This window comes from Bos grunniens, chromosome 5 (genome assembly GCF_055505025.1).
Source record: "Bos grunniens cultivar Pamir isolate PY7600 chromosome 5, Bosgru_T2T1.0, whole genome shotgun sequence".
Lineage (NCBI taxonomy): Eukaryota > Metazoa > Chordata > Mammalia > Artiodactyla > Bovidae > Bos > Bos grunniens.
In genome coordinates this window covers 91,590,839-91,609,140 of record NC_141169.1, presented here as the reverse complement: position 1 = coordinate 91,609,140, position 18,302 = coordinate 91,590,839, and the positions used below count along the sequence as shown (strand labels likewise).

Below are 18,302 nucleotides of genomic sequence, written 5' to 3'. Positions count from 1 at the left end.
GCCTGAAACGGAGATCATGTCTGTAACATCCTATGGGCAAGTGACAGGGATGTAATAGAATTGCTGGAATTTCAAACAAACTGGCTAGATGTTTCCCCCAACACTGCCCACAAGCAAAGAGAAAGGAAGCAGGCTGCTTCCAATAAGTTAGTTCCCTGATCTAACCTGAAATTTACAAAAGAAAGAATACAGGCATTCACTAAACATATGCATTATCCCTGGTAAGCCAAGATAGACAAACTGAAACAATGAAGTACCCTTTTTTAATCTATCAGTTTGGAAATGGTGCAAAAAAAAAAGAAAAAAGATAATGCAATCCATAATGCACGTGCATTTCAAAATTTGTTAAGTAAACTTATGCAATATTATATGTCTGTTGTCTCAATGAAGCTGGGGAAAAATTTTTTTTAGAGCCTTGTCAATGGTTTTTCTTAATTTATTTATTTCAATTGGAGGATAATTACTTTACAATATTGTGGTGGTTTTTGCTATACATCAGAAGCTGGAAATTTTAAAACGGCAGATCTCAGGTTAACTATTCTTAACATGCCCATGGGCTTCCCAGGGGTGCTAGTGCTAAAGAACCCGCCTGCCAGTACAGGAGACGTTAAGTGACTGTGGATTAGATCCCTGGATCGGGAAGACCCCCTGGAGGAGGGCCTGGCTATCCACTCCAGTATCCTTGCCTGGAGAATTTCATGGACAGAGGAGCCTGGAGGGCTACAGTCCATAGGGTCGCATAGAATCGGACATGACTGAAGCGACTTAGCACGCATTCACAGCAGAGAAAGGCATATACTAAAATAGAGGTAGGCTGGGACTTAGGACCCAGGGTTTATCAGGCGGTGCAGTAATAAAGAATTTGCCTGCAATGCAGGAGATCTGAGTTCGATCCCTGGGTCGGGAAGATCCCCTGGAGACGCGAATGGCAACCCACTCCAGTATTCTTGCCTGGAGAATTCTATGGATAGAAGAGCCTGGTGGGCTACAGTCCATAGGGCTGCAAAAAGTTGGTCATGAAAGAGCACGCATGCACGTGACCAGTGTGCTTGCCCCATGTGATAGTTGGGAACCTTGGGAGCCTTTACTGAAGTGCAGAGTGTAACCACCTCCTTGAGCAACAGAATACAAAAAAACTATAAAGGACTAAAAATAACCTCGGTCCTGGCAACTATGAACAGTAAGATACAAAAAGGCTACAAAGCAACGGCCACTGCTGTGGTGCCGGGAGCAAAAACCAGGGTACTGCGCATGAGCCCTGCACACAGCACTACCAAGGGGTGGGCAGACCATCTAAGCCACGCCTTCTGCCCCACCCACCGATCCGCCCCTACCCTCACCTTATTTAAGGAACCAGCCCGCTCTCCTCGGCACCTGGTTCTAGTTTTCGATCTCCGGTGGTTCTGCGGGAGCCTCGAGAAAGACTTGTCTGAAATTCTCGTCTCACCTCTTGTCAGTTTCTATTGCCTGAAAAGCCCAAGGACCCAGGTCAGTAACAATTCAGGATTGGTGGCAGTGTCCGTTGATAAAATGTTTCGAAAGTATTTTAAGACGTATCTTTAATCTACTTCTGCGAGTTTTTCTTAGAAAAAATAACCGAGTGAGTACCCAGAGGCATTTTGCAGTTTATTTTTTTAGTGGTTTAAATTAAGGTGTCTATTCATCTCATGCCCTAAGAAGTCCAACAGAGAAGTAACTAGGGGCTGGCTGGAGACCTGGGGTTGCTGTGAGGGAGCCCGGCTTCCCGCTTCCTGATGGCTGTGCCTGGGGCCACCTGTGGGGAGCAGGAAGCCTATGAGGGAGGCAGAAAGTGTTAATCGCTCAGCCGTGTCCGACTCTGCGACTCTTTGCGACTCCATGGACTATATAGCGAACCGGGCTCCTCTGTGCATGGGATTTTCCAAGCAAGCATACTGGAGTGGGTGTCCATTCTCTTCTCCAGGGAATCTTCCTGACCCAGGGATCGAACCGTGTCTCCTGCGTCACAGGCTGGTTCTTTACCGTCTGAGCCACCAGGGAAGCCGACCTTAGGGGTGTCTGGAAAAGGAAGTGCTTATTTTTCCAGCTTTTAGAATTAAGGAGGGCAGTGAGAATGGAGTTGAAATGGGTGTTGAGTGAGTCAAAGGGCAGTACCCCACGACTTACCTGTCCATCTTTGAACTGTTCAAATAGAGAATATGCATTGTAAGCAGCCATTTCTTTTGGTGTAGTTAATCTATGAAAGCAGTTCACTGTATATTTAGTGGAAAGGGTAGTTGATAAAATAGTATGTTTCATAGGACTCTGTGTTGTTAAAAATACATGTGTGTACTGTACATTTGCAGAAAAACCTGATATATATGATATGTTAATTCTGGATCCTTAAAGACTTCTACATTCTCTGAATTTTTTTTTTTTTTTTGGCAAGCATTCATGCCTTAGTTTTAGAATAAGGAACAGAAAATAGATTCACTTTTTTTTTTTTTTAATATTTGTTTATTTAATTTATTTTTGGCTGGGCCTTCATTGCTGTTCCTGGGCTTTCTCTAGTAGTGGCCAGTGGGGGCTACTCTTTGTTGTCGTGCCAGGCCTTTCATTTTGGTGGCTTCTCTTGTGGAGCATGGGCTCTAGGGCACATGGACTTCAATAGTTGCTGTGCGTGGGTTCAGTAATTCCCACTCTCAGGCTGTAGAGCTCTGGCTTAGTAGTTATGGTTCGTGGACTTCGTTGCTCCATAGCACGTGGAACCTTCCAAGACCAGGGCTCAAACCCATGTCCCCTGAGTGGCAGGTGGATCCTTAAACACTGGACTACCAGGGAAACCCTCCCTAAATTTCCATTTTTAAGGTTGACACTGGACCTGAAATAGAAGATAAACTAGTCAGTCGGTTAAAATCAACCTGATGAGGGCTTCTGAACCCACGTGACCTCCAGATCTTAGCCATAAAACTTTCAAGATTGATTCAAGGCCAAGACTGTAAAGAGAATAAGCCATTTTAGAAAATACAGCTCTTTGTGGTCTGTTAACGTTTCACTTACATTTCCAAAAGGACAAACTCCAGCACATCCCCAGTTGAGCACAGTTGGTGAAGCCAGGTGATAATTATTTCAGAAACAGACCCAGCTCAAAAGCATGAAAAACTGATTCTGAAAGAAGACAGATCAGCATGCCAGAAAGAAATATCATGGGTCAGGATACCAAGGAAAATTTGTTTGTAAGTTGGTCTGGTAGAAATTGATACTGTAAACGGATCATCTCCAAGGAAATCTCAGGGAGAGCAATATAATTCGCAGGTTCTCCTCAGAGCTTTGACTTGGCTTGTTTGATTGCTGGTGGAATGGCTCAGAGGTAATTGAAGACATTGTAATAGATGATTTGCAGAGTCACATTTTAAAATCAAAACTAGCCCTGTTTTAAAAAAGTGTTGTTGCTGTTTATCGCTACGTCGTGTCCAACTCTTTTGTGACCCCATGGGCTGTATCCCACCAGGCTCCTCTGTCCATGGGATTTTCCAGGCAAGAATACTGGAGTAGGTTGCCATTTCCTTCTCCAGAGGATCTTCCCAACCCAGGGATCGAACCCGGGTTGCCTATTGCAGGTGGATTCTTTACTGCTGAGCAATCTGGGAATAGTACCATGTAAATCTCCTATCTTGTTCAAAAGTCCTCAGGTCTGAAGAAGCACTTAGGCTTTGATCTTAAAACACTTCTGGAAAACTCAAGGGAGGCCTGTGATTCCTTTCAAAGTCTAGCCATCAATTCCCAAAAGATGCCGGTGGATCAACCAAATAAAGGAATCAGCACATAATACTGTGTGGGTATAGTATGTAAGCTATGATCCCTTTACCTCCTTTTATTAAAGAAAAAGGAAGTAAAAAGTAAAGAAGGTAAAATCTAGGGAGTTCCCTGGTGGTTTAGTGGTTAGGATTCCAGGGTTTCACTGAAATGGCCTGGGTTCAATCCTTGGTTTAGGGAGCTGAGATTCCACAAGACTGGTGACAAGGTTTAAAAAAAAAGAAGGTAAAAACTAGGAAGCAACAGTCAATAATTGTATAAAAACATGAGAACCTGGGGCAGAGGGAGCTACCTACCACCAGAAAGTGGATCAGAAGCTAAGAGACTAATGATGGTCAAGAGCACTTAGGTGTTGAGAGCAAGGGTACTGGAGTGGGGTGCCATTGCCTTCTCCGGAATCATTTGGGGATTTTGTTTTAACATAAATTCTTGACCATCCTGGCTATTTATAAGTATTTATTTGCCTGTGTTAGTCACTCAGTCATGTCCTACTCTTTGCAACTCCATAGACTGTAGCCTGCCAGGCTCCTCCGTCCATGAAATTCTCCAGGCAAGAATAGCCAAGTGGGTAGCCATTCCCTTCTCCAGAGGGTCTTCCCGACCCAGGGATTGAACCTGGGTCTCCTGCATTGCAGGCTGATTCTTTACTGTTTGAGCTGTTTGCCTGTGCTGAGTCTTAATTGAGGCACGTAGGATCTTTGATCTTTGCTCTGGCTTAGGAATCTTTAGTTTCAGCATGTAGCATCCAGTTCCCTCATCAGGGCTTGAACCCTGGCGCCCTGCATTGGGAGCACGGAGTCTTAGCCACTGGACTACCAGGAAAGTCCCCCTACCGTCTCAGCTTTCTGATTCACTAAGTCTGGAGGGTATCCAAGAAAATTGCATTTTTTTTAACCGTTTCATTTTTTAGATGAACTGTTAGTAAGTTGTAATTTACATAAAATAAAATGCACCCATTTTAGATGTATGGTTAGGTGATTTTTTTTTTTTTTTTTTTGCAAATATATATGCCCCCCATAACCTTTACAACAATCAAGGTATAGATCATATCCATCCAACAAGGACTACTTCCCCTAAGTGACTTTCAAACCTTAGCTATGAGATTTTCTAGAATGATTCAAACTCAAGTATAATAAGAAAACCATAAATCCCAAAATGTTCCTTTGTGCCCTGGCAAATCATGCCCCCAACCCACCCCTGACAGCCTCCACCCCAAGCAACCACTGATGTACTTCTTAACCCTGTAGATTGGTTTGCTGTATCTAGAATTTTGTATCAGTAGACTTGTACGGTATTTGCTTTGGGGGTTTGGCTTCTTTGGCCCGGCATAATGTTTTTGAAACTCATTCATGTTGTTGCAGATATATTTAAATAGTTTATTCCTTATTAAGGGTAATAATATTCCATTGAATGGATATACTGAATTTCTGTATCCATTCATCTGTTGATGGATGTTTGGGCTGTTTCTAGTTTTTTGCTGTTATGAGTAAAGCTTCGTATATATTGATATAAAAAAGTTTGGGCATACATTTTCATTTTGTTGGACTAAATACATAGAAGTGGAGTTGATAGGTCATATGGTTAGGTATAAGTCTAACTTTTTAAGAAACTGCTGAATAGTTGTCCATAGTGGTTAGACCACTTTACTACCAGCAACTCTGAGGATTGCAGTTGCTCCATATCCCTATTAACACCTGGTATTATCAGTCAATTTTAGCCATTCTATATTTGCATGTATGCTCAGTTGCATGCGACTCTTTGCAACCCCATAGACTTTAGCCTACTAGGCTCCTCTGTCCATGGGATTTCCCAGGCAAGAATACTAGAGTGGGTTACCGTTTCCTCCTCCAGAGGATCTTCCTAACCCAGGAACTGAACCCACATCTCCTGCATTGCAGGTGGATTCTTTACCCCTCTGAGCCATCAGGGAATCCTCGATTCTATTTAGGGTATTGTGGTATTGCACTCTACTTTTTTAGGCACTTGCTTATATTTTATTTATTTATTTTGGGATGCACAGGGTCTTCCGATGCTGCTCATGGGTTTCTCATTGTAGTGGCTTCTGTTGCAGATCACAGGCTCTAGGACAATCAAGCTTCAGTAGTTGCAGCACTATGGGGTCTGTAATCATGGCTCAGGAGCTCAGTTGTTCTGTGGCATGTGGAATCCTCTGGACCAGGGACTGACTGCGTGTCCCTGGTGTTAGCAGGAGACTCCCATCTACTGAACCACCAGGGAAGTCCTTGCTGCTGCTGCTAAGTCACTTCAGTCGTGTCCGACTCTGCGTGACCCCATAGATGTCAGCCCACCAGGCTCTCCTGCCCCTGGGATTCTCCAGGCAAGAACACTGGAGTGGGTTGCCATTTCCTTCTCCAATGCATGAAAGTGAAGTTGCTCAGTCGAGTCCGACTCTTAGCGACCTCATGGACTGCAGCCCACCAGGCTCCTCCATCCATGGGATTTTCCAGGCAAGAGTACTGGAGTGGGGTGCCATTGCCTTCTCTGAGGGAAGTCCTTAATGTACTTTTATTTGTTTTTTTCTCACTGTACTTTTAAATTGCTTTTCCTAATGAATATTGAGTGTGTTTTCATGTGCTATTGACCAAACATATCTTCTTTTGTTAAGAATCTATTCTAACTTTTTGTCATGTTATTATTGGGTTGTTTACTTATTGTTGAATTTTAAGATACATATATTCTGGATATAAAATTAAATATATGTTTTACAAATATTTTATTAGATTTTATGGTTTGTCTCTGTTTTCTTTACAATGTCAACAAAGAACAAGGTTTCAATGTTGATAATTTATCAACACCGATTTTCTGTAATCGGTGATTAGATTGTATCTCGTCTGAGAAATTTCTCTTGTACCAGGGTTGTGGTGATTTTCTCCAATGTATTTTCTAGACCTTACATATTATTAGCTTTTACTTTTATGTATATGATCCATTTTGAGTTAATATTTATCTATAAGGATCAGTGTTCACTTTTCTTCAGGTAATATCCAGTGGTTCACCTTTTGTTGGAAAGACTTTTCCCATTAAATTGCCTTCACACAGTCAAAAATCAATTGAAAAAATAAATATATAAAGCATAGTTTATATAATGTGTATCATGTTATACATTATTTTACAACTTATATATAATACAATTATTTATGAATTATATATGTAATTGTATGTATTATATATGCATATATATGTATATGTACATATATATATGTATATACACACACATCTGTTTCTAGACTCTGTTCTGTCCTGTTGGTCTATGTCTCTGTTATTTCCCCAGTACAACATGGTCTGAATTACTATGCATTCGTGCGTGCTAAGTTGCTTCAGTCCTGTCTGACTCTTTGCCTCATGGACTATAGCCTGCCAGGCTCCTGTGTCCATGGGATTCTCCAGGCAAGAACACAAGAGTGGGTTGTCATGCCCTCCTCCAGGGGATCTTCCCAACCAAGGGATCAAACCTGAGCTTCTTATGTCTCCTGTATAGGCTGTCGGGTTCTTTACCACTAGTGCCACCTGGAATGCCCCTGGATTACTGTGTCTTAAAACGAAATGGTTTAAGTTTTTCATTTTTGTTCATTTTTAAGATTGTTTTGGCTGTTTAGGTCCTTTACATTTTGATCTCGGGATTCAGTTTGCTAATGCTTTGTTAAGGATTTTTATGTTTGTCCTTCAGAAACAACATTAATCTGCCGTTTTCTTGTAATGACTTCATGTGGTTTTGGTGTTGGCAGATTATGACCTCATAAAGTAACATATAAGAGCTTCCTCCTCTAATTTCTGAAAGAGTTTATGTATTATTTCTTCCTTAAATGTTTAATGGAATTCACCAGTGAAGCCACATAACATGGATTTTTCTTTACAGAAAGATATTTAAATATAAATTTTATTTAATTACTAGATATAAGACTATTCCAATTTTTTTTATTGTTTCTTGAAATAGTTTTAGCAATTTATGTCCTCAATGAATTCACCCATTTTATTGATTGGCATAAAGTTGTTCATGCTACCTACCTCCTTATTAGTCCTTTAATACCTTCAGAGATGTCCCCTCTTTTATTCCTGATATTATTAGTTTCTATATCCCTTTTCTTTTTTCTTAATCAGTCTAGCTGGAGGTTTACCCGTTTTATTCACTATGTTTGATGGATTTATTTTATTTCAAATTATTTTCTAATTTCCTTTGCAACTTCTGTAACCTGTGAGTTATGAGGATGTGTGTAATTTCTATATACCTGGGCAGCTTTCCAGATAACTTTTGCAATTAATTTCCAATTTAATTCTGTAGTAGAAAGGAACATTCTACAGTTTTTCAATCATTTTGTATTTATTAAGACTTAGTTTATGGCTCAGAATATTATCTGTCTTGATAAATGTTTCACGTGTACTTGAAAAGATAATATTGTTTCATGTCCCTTGTGTCCTTAGAGATGTTGTTGAGTCTTTTTGTTCTGTCAGTTGCTGAGAGATCAGTATTGAAAGCTCCAAGTAAAATTGTGACTGTGAATTTGTCTGTCTCTCCTTTTGAGTCCATCTAGTTTCTTTGGTTCTGTCAGATTTCACTTAGCATATTTTGAAATTTTGATATTAGGTACACACATATTTAGGATGGCCATGTCTTCTCAATGAATTGACTCTTTTGTCATTAGGAAATGTATTGCTCTTTAACACTGGTGAAATGTCTTGTCTTGTCTTTATGTCTTTTACCTGAAAACTGGGTTTGCCTCTTGGTGGACGTTGAGCCAAAGGACAGAATTGGGAGAAGGAAGGATTTATTATTACTTGCAGCAAGCAGGGAGAATACCAAGGATCCTTCTCAAAGCAGTGTCTCCCTGGACAGCAAAATTGGGGAAGTTTTAAGCTAAGGGTTCATGCATATTCATAGTGGGATTTGGCCTTCCCCCGTGACTCAGCAGGTCAAGAATCCTCCTACAATGAGGAAGACACTAGGGACTCTGGCTGGATTCCTGGATAGGGAAGATCCCCTGGAGTAGGAAATGGCAACCCACACCAATAGTTTTGCCTGGAAAATCCCATGGACAGAGGATCCTGGAGGGCTACAGTACATGGGGTGATGAAGAGTCGGACATGACTGAACTCATTGGGCAGTCCAGTCCAAACTTTAGTTGATTGAAGTCACTGAGAGTCAGAAAAGTCAACATCTTGGTCCCTTGGATTCTAGTTGATCTGGTGGTTAAAGGGCCTGAAAGTTGGTGATAGTCGCTCAGTGTGTCCAACTCAGTCATGTCCATGACCCCATGGACTGTAACCTACCAGGCTCTTCTGTCCATGGGCTTCTTCAGGCAAGAATATTGGACTACAAAAATAATGGGCTGGGTAACCATTCCCTTCTCCAGGGGTTCTTCCTTACCCAAGGATATAACCCAAGTTTCCTGCATTGCAGGGAGATTGCTTACCATCTGAGCCAAAGGGCCTGAGAAGAAATTTAAATCTAAAAACCAGCTCAAAACAGTGCTTTAAGCTAGTCTTTACCATTGCTATACAACCAGAAATCTTTACAGCTGATTTATTACCTTTGCTATTGTTACCTCTCTTGCTGATAACAGTCCTTTGTTTCTGGATTTTTTTGTTCGCTTGTTGTTGTCACTCATGTCCCATTCTTTGTGACCCAATAGACTACAGGACACCAGGCTTCCCTGTCCTTCACAATCTCCAAGAGTTTGCTCAAACTCACATCCATTGAATTGGTTATACCATCCAATCATTGCATCCTCTTTGAGAGGCAAAGTGATAGGCAAGAAGTAGATTTATTAGTATAGGACGCTTATAAGAAATGCAATCGGGCAGGCGAGGAAGCTCTGCCCAGACGATTGAGTGGGCTACAATTAATAATGGAAAAAAGGGGATGAGAAAAGATGCCTTCTTCAGGTAGATGTAGATGCAGATATACGTCATTAGCTCCTCCTTCATATTAGGCAGGAAATTGTCTGACCCTATGAGGTCAAACTGCGATTATCTTATTAGTACAAGGGTGGTGACCTTTCTTCCATCTATTCAGGGCAGGGGGGTGGGATATCTTGTGGTTCTGTTTATGGTTTTATAATTAAGCAAGCCTGATTCATTGAATAATGTTCCAATAGCTTTCTTGAGCTATCATTGGCTTAATAATGGCCTCCCAAAGTTTTTTAGGTTTCCTTCTCAATCTATAGTCAACCTATTGGGACTTCTACAACTGCTTGTATAACTATCCTATTTTATCTCCTTGCGGTCCAAGGGACTCTCAAGAGTCTTCTCCAGCACCGCAGTTCAAAAGCATCAATTCTTGATGCTCAGCTTTCTTTATAGTCCAACTCTCAGATCCATACATGACTACTGGAAAAACCATAGCTTTGACTAGACGGGCCTTTGTTGGCAAAGTGATATCTATTTGCCGTGAACTGATGGGACCAGATTCCATGATCTTCATTTTTTGAGTGTTGAGTTTTAAGCCAGCTTCTTCACTCTCCTCTTTCACCTTCATCAAGAGACTATTCAGTTCTTCTTCACTTTCTGCCGTTAGGGTGGTGTCATCTACATATCTGAGGTTGTTGATATTCCTCCCAAAATCTTAATTCCAGACAAGACAGAGTGTGGGCCATCTCGGAAGGCAAGAGCAGCCCCAGAATATGGGGTTGTCAGTTTTTACAGTTCAGTTGCTCAGTCGTGTCTGACTCTTTGTGACCCCACTAACTGCAGCACTCCAGGCTTTCCTGTCCATCACCAACTCCTGGAGTTTGCTCAAACTCATGTCCATTGAGTCAGTGATGCCATCCAACCATCTCATCCTCTTTTGTTCCCTTCTTCTCCTGCCCTCAATCTTCCCCAGCATCAGGGTCTGCTCCAGTGAGTCAGTTCCTTACATCAGGTGGCCAAAGTATTGGAGATTCAGCTTCAGCATCAGTCCTTCCAATGAATATTCAGGACTGATTCCTTTAGGATGGACTGGTTGGATCTCCTTGCAGTCCAAGGGACTCTCAAGTATCTTCTCCAACACCACAGTTCAAAAGCATCAGTTCTTTGGCGCTCAGCTTTCTTTATGGTCCAACGCTCACATCCATACATGACTACTGGAAAAACCATAGTTTTGACTAGACGGGCCTTTGTTGGCAAAGTAATATCTGCTTTTTAATATGCTGTCTAGGTTTGTCATAGCTTTTCTTCCAAGGAGCAAGTATCTTTTAATTTCATGGCAGCAGTCACCATCTGCAGTGATTTTGGAGCCCAAGAAAATAAAGTCTGTCACTGTTTCCATTGTTTCTCCATCTATTTGCCATGAAGTTATGGGACTGGATGCCATGATCTTAGTTTTCTGCATGTTGGGTTTTAAGCCAGCTTTTTCACTCTCCTCTTTCACTTTCATCAAGAGGCTCTTTAGTTCTGCTTTCTGCCATAAGGATGCTGTTTTTAGTTTTTACAGGAGTGGACAATTTCATACACTAATGAGTGGGAGGATTGTTCTAGTTCAGTTAAAGGATGGGATTTCCAGGAACTGGGCCACTGCCCACCTTTTGATCTTTAATGGTCCATCTTGGAACTGTCATGGTGCTGGTGGGTATGTCACTTAGCTTGCTCATGTGTTACAGTGAGCATTTATTAAGGCACTGAGGCTCAAGTTCAAGAGCAACTCGGACTATTTGGATTATTTAGTTCTAATCAGTTTATGTCATGTCCTCCAGGCATGTCATTCTTTTAAAGTTTGTGCCCTGTCCCCTTCCTTCCTGTTACAAAAACACTAATTTGCTTCCCAGGTAGTGCTGGTGGTAAAGAACCTGCCTGCCAATGCAGAAGACATAAGAGACTCAGGTTCCATCCCTGGGTCAGGAAGATTCCCTGGAGGAGGAAATGGCAACCCACTCCATAGGCAGAGGAGCCTGGTGGGCTACAGTCCATAGGATGTCACAGAGTAAGACACGCCTTAGCTTGCACACAGGTCCAGTTTTCTAGTTGTTTACAGAGGTAGGCTATATCCAGTCCCAGCCACCCAGTCAGGGTTTGAGATTAAATCCTGGAATAAGTAGTGGCATAATATCTAAAACAGGCCTAAGATGGCATTGCTCATGCTGAACCCCACATCAGCAAACTAAACCTTACCTAGGTATCTCTGCTCAGCTCTCCCAGAAAAGGAAGCTCTCCTTTTCTGCAGCACTTGCCTGCTCAGCACAAGTTATATCACCCAAGAGATCTTCTTTACCCCATGTAAGGAAGGCAGTGCTGCTGCTTTAACCAATTAGAGGATGCTTGTATAATTCCTTGATTCTTTTAGCTTTAGTCTGTAAGATCACTCACGTTGCACAGTTCTTTGGAGCTTCTTTCTATCTGCTAGATTGGATGATTCCTGATGCAAGAATTGCTGAATAAAGACTTACTGGATCAGTCCATTGTCTATGGGTTTAACAGTATTTAACAAGTTGTATCCAACTCTTTGTGATCCTATGGACTGTAGCACTCCAGGCTCCTCTGTCCATGGAATTCTAAACACAAGAATACTGGAATGGGTAGCCATTTCCTTCTCCAGGGGATCTTCCTGACCCAGGTCACCTGCATTGCAGGCAGATTCTTTAATATCTGAGCCACTAGGGAAGCCCAAGTTTAAATTCAGGAAAATTAATTAGAAAAATATATGTACTAGGCAGGAAAAAATTTCCAATACTTCTTTTCCCATTCATCTAGCCAAGTTTATTGGACACCTACTAAGTACCAGGGACTCAGTATGGCTGTTTAGAGATGTAATTATGAGCAAAAATACATATGGCCTCTGCAGACTTTTAGTTTTGGTAGGGAGGTATGACTGGTAATTTAATCATGTAGCTATTGGCTCTGGAAAGATTGTTATGAAAGCATGTAAGAGGTGATCTGACAGGTGTGGTCGAGATGGTGGGGAAGACTTTCTCACGGAAGTAAATCCGAGCTGAGATCTGAAGAGTTGAGTAGGAGTTAATTAACAGGAGGGGAAGAAGCCAGAAGCTTAGGACAGGCTTTGGCAGTGAAGGAACCTGAAATCAAGCCAGACCTTGATTGTTAGTCCTCAGCTTCAAGCAGTAGAAAACTGCTGCGTCATCTTGAGCAGGAGATTGACATGATTGGATTTGCCCTTTGAATAGATAACTGTGTCATTCTCTTTTTTTTTTTTTGTCATTCTTGACTATGCATGCAATGAAAAGATTCCACTACATGGAAAGTAAATGGACCAGGACAACACCTTTCAGCATGAACACTTCACACTAATAAGAGATTAAGTGAGGTAGGGGTGAGGAGCCATGGCAGGCAGAAACGACACATAGGATGTGATTTCATCTCTATGAGGTATTAAAATATTCAAGAAAATATACAGATACACATATGAAGACATATGGTTGCTGTTGTTCAGTCACTCAGTCGTGTCTGTCTCTTCGCTACCCCATGGACTGCAGCACAGACACTAGACTTCCCTGTCCTTCGCCATCTCCCAGAGTTTGCTCAAACTCATGTCCCCATTGAGTCAGTGGTGCTGTCCAACTGTCTCATCCTCTGTTACCCCCTTCTCCTCCTGCCCTCAATCTTTCCCAGCATCAGGGTCTTTTCTAATGAGTTGGCTCTTCGCATCAGGTGGCTAAGAAGGGATACTAATGTTGTAAAAGTATACAGGTATATGAGGAAATGATAAATAGCGCAATCAGGATAGTAGGTAATCTGTCTGCAATATTTAAATACAGACAGACCTAGCAGAGGAGTTTTGGGTAAAGCAGAAAAGAATAGCTTTATTGCTTTGCCAAGCAAATGGGGACACAGCTGGCTCCTGCCCTGAAAAACTATGTGTCCCAACCCGGGAGGATTTGATGGGGAGTTTTATGGTAACAGTTCAAGGGTGGGGTTGCTGCTAAGATCAGGGTGTGTGCAGAGCCTGCACTCCTCTAATCTGATCTCAGGTAATCTTGATGAGCTTCTCTGGTTTCTGGCCTCAGGTGATTTCTTGTGTGTGCATGCTCACTCACTCAGTCATGTCCAACTCTTTGTAACCCCATAGACTGTAGCCCACCAGGCTCGTCTGTCCTTGGGATTTTCCAGTCAAGAATCCTGGAGTGGATTGCCATTTCGTCCTCCAGGGGATTTTCCCAACCCAGGGATCAAACCCTTGTCTGTTGTGCCTCCTGCATTGGCAGGTGAGTTCTTTACCACTGCACCACCTGGAAAGTCCGGTTTCTTAGCTGCTCCTCCTTTATTTAGCAATGGTTGGACACTGCCCTTTGGAAGTCAGAAAAGGTCACGGAGGTCAGATTCTGTTCCCTCCAAGCAAGAGAATGGAGGACAGGCTTCCAAGCCCAGGGGCCCCATAGGATTGGTTCAGTTTTAGTTCCAACCTCCAATGCCACTATGATTTTCCACCTGGATTACTAGACCAGCTTAAACCAAATGCAGAGTTACCTTCTACTTTCAGTCTATTTTCTTTTTCCTTTTTGGTCACACCATGGGTCATGTGGGATTGTAGTCCCCTGACCAGGGATGGAACTCTTGCTCTCTGCAGTGAAAGCAGAGTCCAAACCACTGGACCTGCAGGGGAGCCCCTCAGTCTTTTTTCTATATGTCATGTATCACTGTCCGATTTGAAACCCCTTAATGAGGACCCTAACTGTTTTAGACAGGAGGTAAACTATGTTGATTTGGCCCTTACCCAATTAAAACAAATTGTTATAAACTACTTGCTACTAGACCCAGTTACATGCAGTTACATTTTCTGTTCATTGATAACCGTCAATCAACAATTTCATATGGTTCAACTAATTCATGTCAAACACTGCCCTATACATATTAACTGAAATGTATACATATGAGCTAAAGTTAATCCTCAGAATAACCTGGTAAAGGAGGCAGCATGATTTTCATAGTTTTACAGATGAAGAAACTGAGGTCCAGAGAAGCTAAGGCCTTGCTTGTCAAGGCTTTACAACTGGTGAGTGGTAGAACTGGGAGTAAAACGCAAATGGCTCTGGCAAGACGTGGAGAAATTGGAACCCTCACACATTGTTGGTGAGAATGTTAAATGGTGCAACCCCTCTAAGAAAACAGTTGGATAGATCCTCAATTAATTAAAGATGACTGGACTATTCTTGTATATACCCAAAAGAACTGGCTTTCAAACAGAAACCTATACATAAATGTTCACGGCAGCACTATTCACAAGGCCAAACGATGGAAACAACCAAAATGTCCATCAGTGGACGTAAAGAAGCTGTGGAATATCCATACAATGAAGTACCGATACATGCTTCCACATGAGTGAATCACAAAGTGTTACGCTAAGTCAAAGAAGGCCACATATTATATAAATCTCTTGATATGAGCTATCCACAGTAGGCAAATCCGTGAAGACAAAATTCCATGGACAGAGGAGCCTGGTGGGCTACAGTCCAAGGGGTCACAGAGAGACATAACTGAGCGCATACACATGAAGACAGAAAGCAGATTAATATTTACCAGGGACTGCAAAGAGGTGGGGAAACTGAGAAATGACTACTTCATGGGTATGGGACTTCCATTTGGGGTGCTGAAAAGGTTTTGTAACTAGATAGTGGTGATATTTTTACTCAAGATACTGTGAATGTACTTAATGCCACTGAATTGCACACTTTAACATAGATAAAAGGTAAATTTTATCTTATGTGCATTTTACCACAATTTAAAAAAAAAGAGCTTCAGAGACAGGACACGTAATCTTTTCACTACCCTGTCCACTCAAAGAGCTTCCCTGGTAGCCCAGCTGGTAAAAAATACACCTGCAATGCAAGAGACCCCAGTTCGATCCTGAGTCAGGAAGATCCCCTGGAGAACTTGAGCCTGCTCAAGTCTTCTTGGGCTTCCCTGGTGGTTCAGACGGTAAAGAATCTGCCTGCAATGCGGGAGACGTGGGTTCGATCCTGGGTTGGGAAGATCCCCTGGAGAAGGAAATGGCTACCCACTCCAGTATTCTTGCCTGGAGAATCCTATGGACAGAGGAGTCTGGCAGGCTACAGTCCATGGGATTGTGAAGAGTCGAACAAAACTGAGCGACTAAGCACAGTCCATTCCAAGTTGACTGCTCAAGGTTCTTGGAATGTAAAGATCTGGTGTGCGTATGTATGTTAGTTGCTCAGTTGTGTCCAACTCTTGAGACCCCAGGACTATAGCCGGCCAGGCTCCTCTGTTTAATGGCATTCTCCAGGCAAGAATACTGGAGTGGGTTGCCATTTCCTTCTTCAGGGAATCTTCCCAACCCAGGGATCAAGCCTGGTCTCCTGCATTGCAGGCAGATTCTTTACCATCTGATCCACCAGGGAAGCCCAGAAAACCCTGTCCCCTCAAAGCTGACTGCTTGCTCATGCTTCATGGAATGTAGAGATCCAGATCAACTGCAAAGACAGGTCATTCCCTCTGCTGGAGACCATCCCTCTGCAGGCATGCAAACACATTCTGCCCTTATCTCAGAAATGCCTGCTTACCTTTGAGCCAGCTTAGACCTCATTCTTCTAGAAGCCCTCCTGGATTGTGTCACCCCTCGTGGAGTGAAACTCTCATCTTGTGTGTTCCTCACAGCTTTAGCATCTCCCTATTACAGCACTTAGTAACAGCTGAGGTCAGTAACTGGATGTGTGTATCATTGCTGTAGTCCTACCACTTAGCAGAGTGCTTTGCACATAGTAAATCGTCACTGAATGAATAAGTATGTCGTAAATGTTTGCTGTTTTTTAATACTGGGATAAATTGTTTTATTAAGCTTCTCTTTATTGTGCTTTGCAGATTTTTTTTTTTGTTTTTTGAAATTGAGGGTTTGGGGCAATCCCCAGGTGGCACTAGTGGTAAAGAACACGCCTGCAAATGCAGGAGACATAAGAGACCCAGGTTCAGTCCCTGAATCGGGAAGATCCCCTGGAGGAGGAAATGGCAGCCCATTCCAGTATTCTTGCCAGGAGAATCCCGTGGACAGAGGAGCCTGGCGGGCTATGGTCCACAGAGTCACACAGAGTCAGAAGGGACTTAACCCAGATGCACATCAAGCAAGTCTGTCGGCACTGTTTTTCCAACAGCATTTGCTCACTTCATATCTTGGTGTCACATTTTGGTAATTCTTGCAATGTTTCAAATATTTTCACTATTATTATATTTGTGATGGTGATCAGTGATCTTTGATGTTGCTGTTGTGTAATTCACTGAAGGCTCAGATGATGTTTAGCATTTTTTAGCAATAATTTTTAATTATGGTATGCACACTTGAAAAAAATATTTTACATATATATTTTTGGCTGTGTTCTTTCTGGCCACGCGGGTTTTTCTTTAGTTTCGGTACAGAGGGGCTACTCTCTAGTTGCAGCGTTAAGGCTTCTCATTGCGGTGGCTTCTCTTGTTGCAGAGCACAGACAGGCTCTAGGGCGTGTGGACTCGAGTGGTTATGATTCTTGGGCTGTACAGCATGGGCTCAGTAGTTGGGGCACACGGGCTTAGTTGCTCATCAGCATGTGGATCATCCCGAACCAGGAATCGAATCCATATCTGCTGCATTGGCAGGCCGATTCTTTACCATTGAGCCACCTGGGAAGCCTGAGAACTGTTTTTTTAGATGTAATGCTATTGCACACTTCACAGAACTACATTAGAGTTTAAATATAGCTTTCACATGCACTAGAAACAAAAAGAAAATTGTGTCACTCATTTTATTGAAATACTCACTTTATTGTTGTGGTCTGGAACTGAGTCTGCAATGTCTCTCAAATATGCCCAGTAATCAAATGTTATTATCTCTCTGTCCCCCCCACCAAGGGTACAGGAATGTAGGATCTCACCACAGATAGGGAAAGAGAATAGCAGGAAGTGCATTAGCTCTCTAAAAGTCTGACTTTGGCTTTAAAAGAGCAACAAATTCAAGTGGGAAAGTGAGACACACACCCCCCCCGCCTCGCCCATCTCTTCATGGCCCAGGTAGGTCACTTTGTCCAAAGCCTTCAAGATAATTGCACTTGCTTTTTCCAATCCACACAAGAAGGTTGAAGGACTCCCCTGGTGGTCCATTGGATAAGACTCCACACTTCCAAGGTTTGATCCTTGGTTGGGGAACTAAGGTCCCTCATGCTTCTTGGCATGGCGGAGAAAAATAAATAAAATAACAGTGTGTGCTAAGTTGCTTCAGTTGTGTCCAACTTTGGGAGCTACCAGGTTCTTCTATCCATGGGATTTTCTAGGCAAGATACTGGAGTGGATTGCCTTGCTCTCCTCCTAGTATCTCTTAATTAAGACTAAGACACTAGTGGGACTTCCTTGATGCTCCACTGGTTAAAATTCCATGCTCCCAGTGCAAGGGGCACATGTTCAATCACTGGTCTGGGAACAAGGTCCCATCTGCCATAGGGTGTGGCCAAGAAAGAAAACTTAGAGGGCTTCCCTGTTGGTCTAGTAATTAAGAGTCCACCTTGCAGTGCAGGGGACATAGGTTCAATCCCTGGTCTTGGAAGATCCCACATACATCGGAGCAACTGAGCCTGTGCTCTGAAATAAAAGAAGTCGTACAGAAA

At 42.5% G+C, this 18,302-nt stretch overlaps 1 protein-coding gene across 1 annotated transcript in view; it reads left to right on the top strand.

The window, feature by feature from the left end:
- Positions 1–1,333: 1,333 nt before the first annotated feature.
- AEBP2 (AE binding protein 2) overlaps positions 1,334–18,302 on the top strand; it is a 124,157-nt gene continuing 107,188 nt past the window's right edge. Inside the window, exon 1 of the mRNA XM_086401875.1 lies at positions 1,334–1,488. The gene's annotated coding sequence lies outside the window, so the exon portion shown is untranslated. The remainder of the gene's footprint in view (positions 1,489–18,302) is intronic.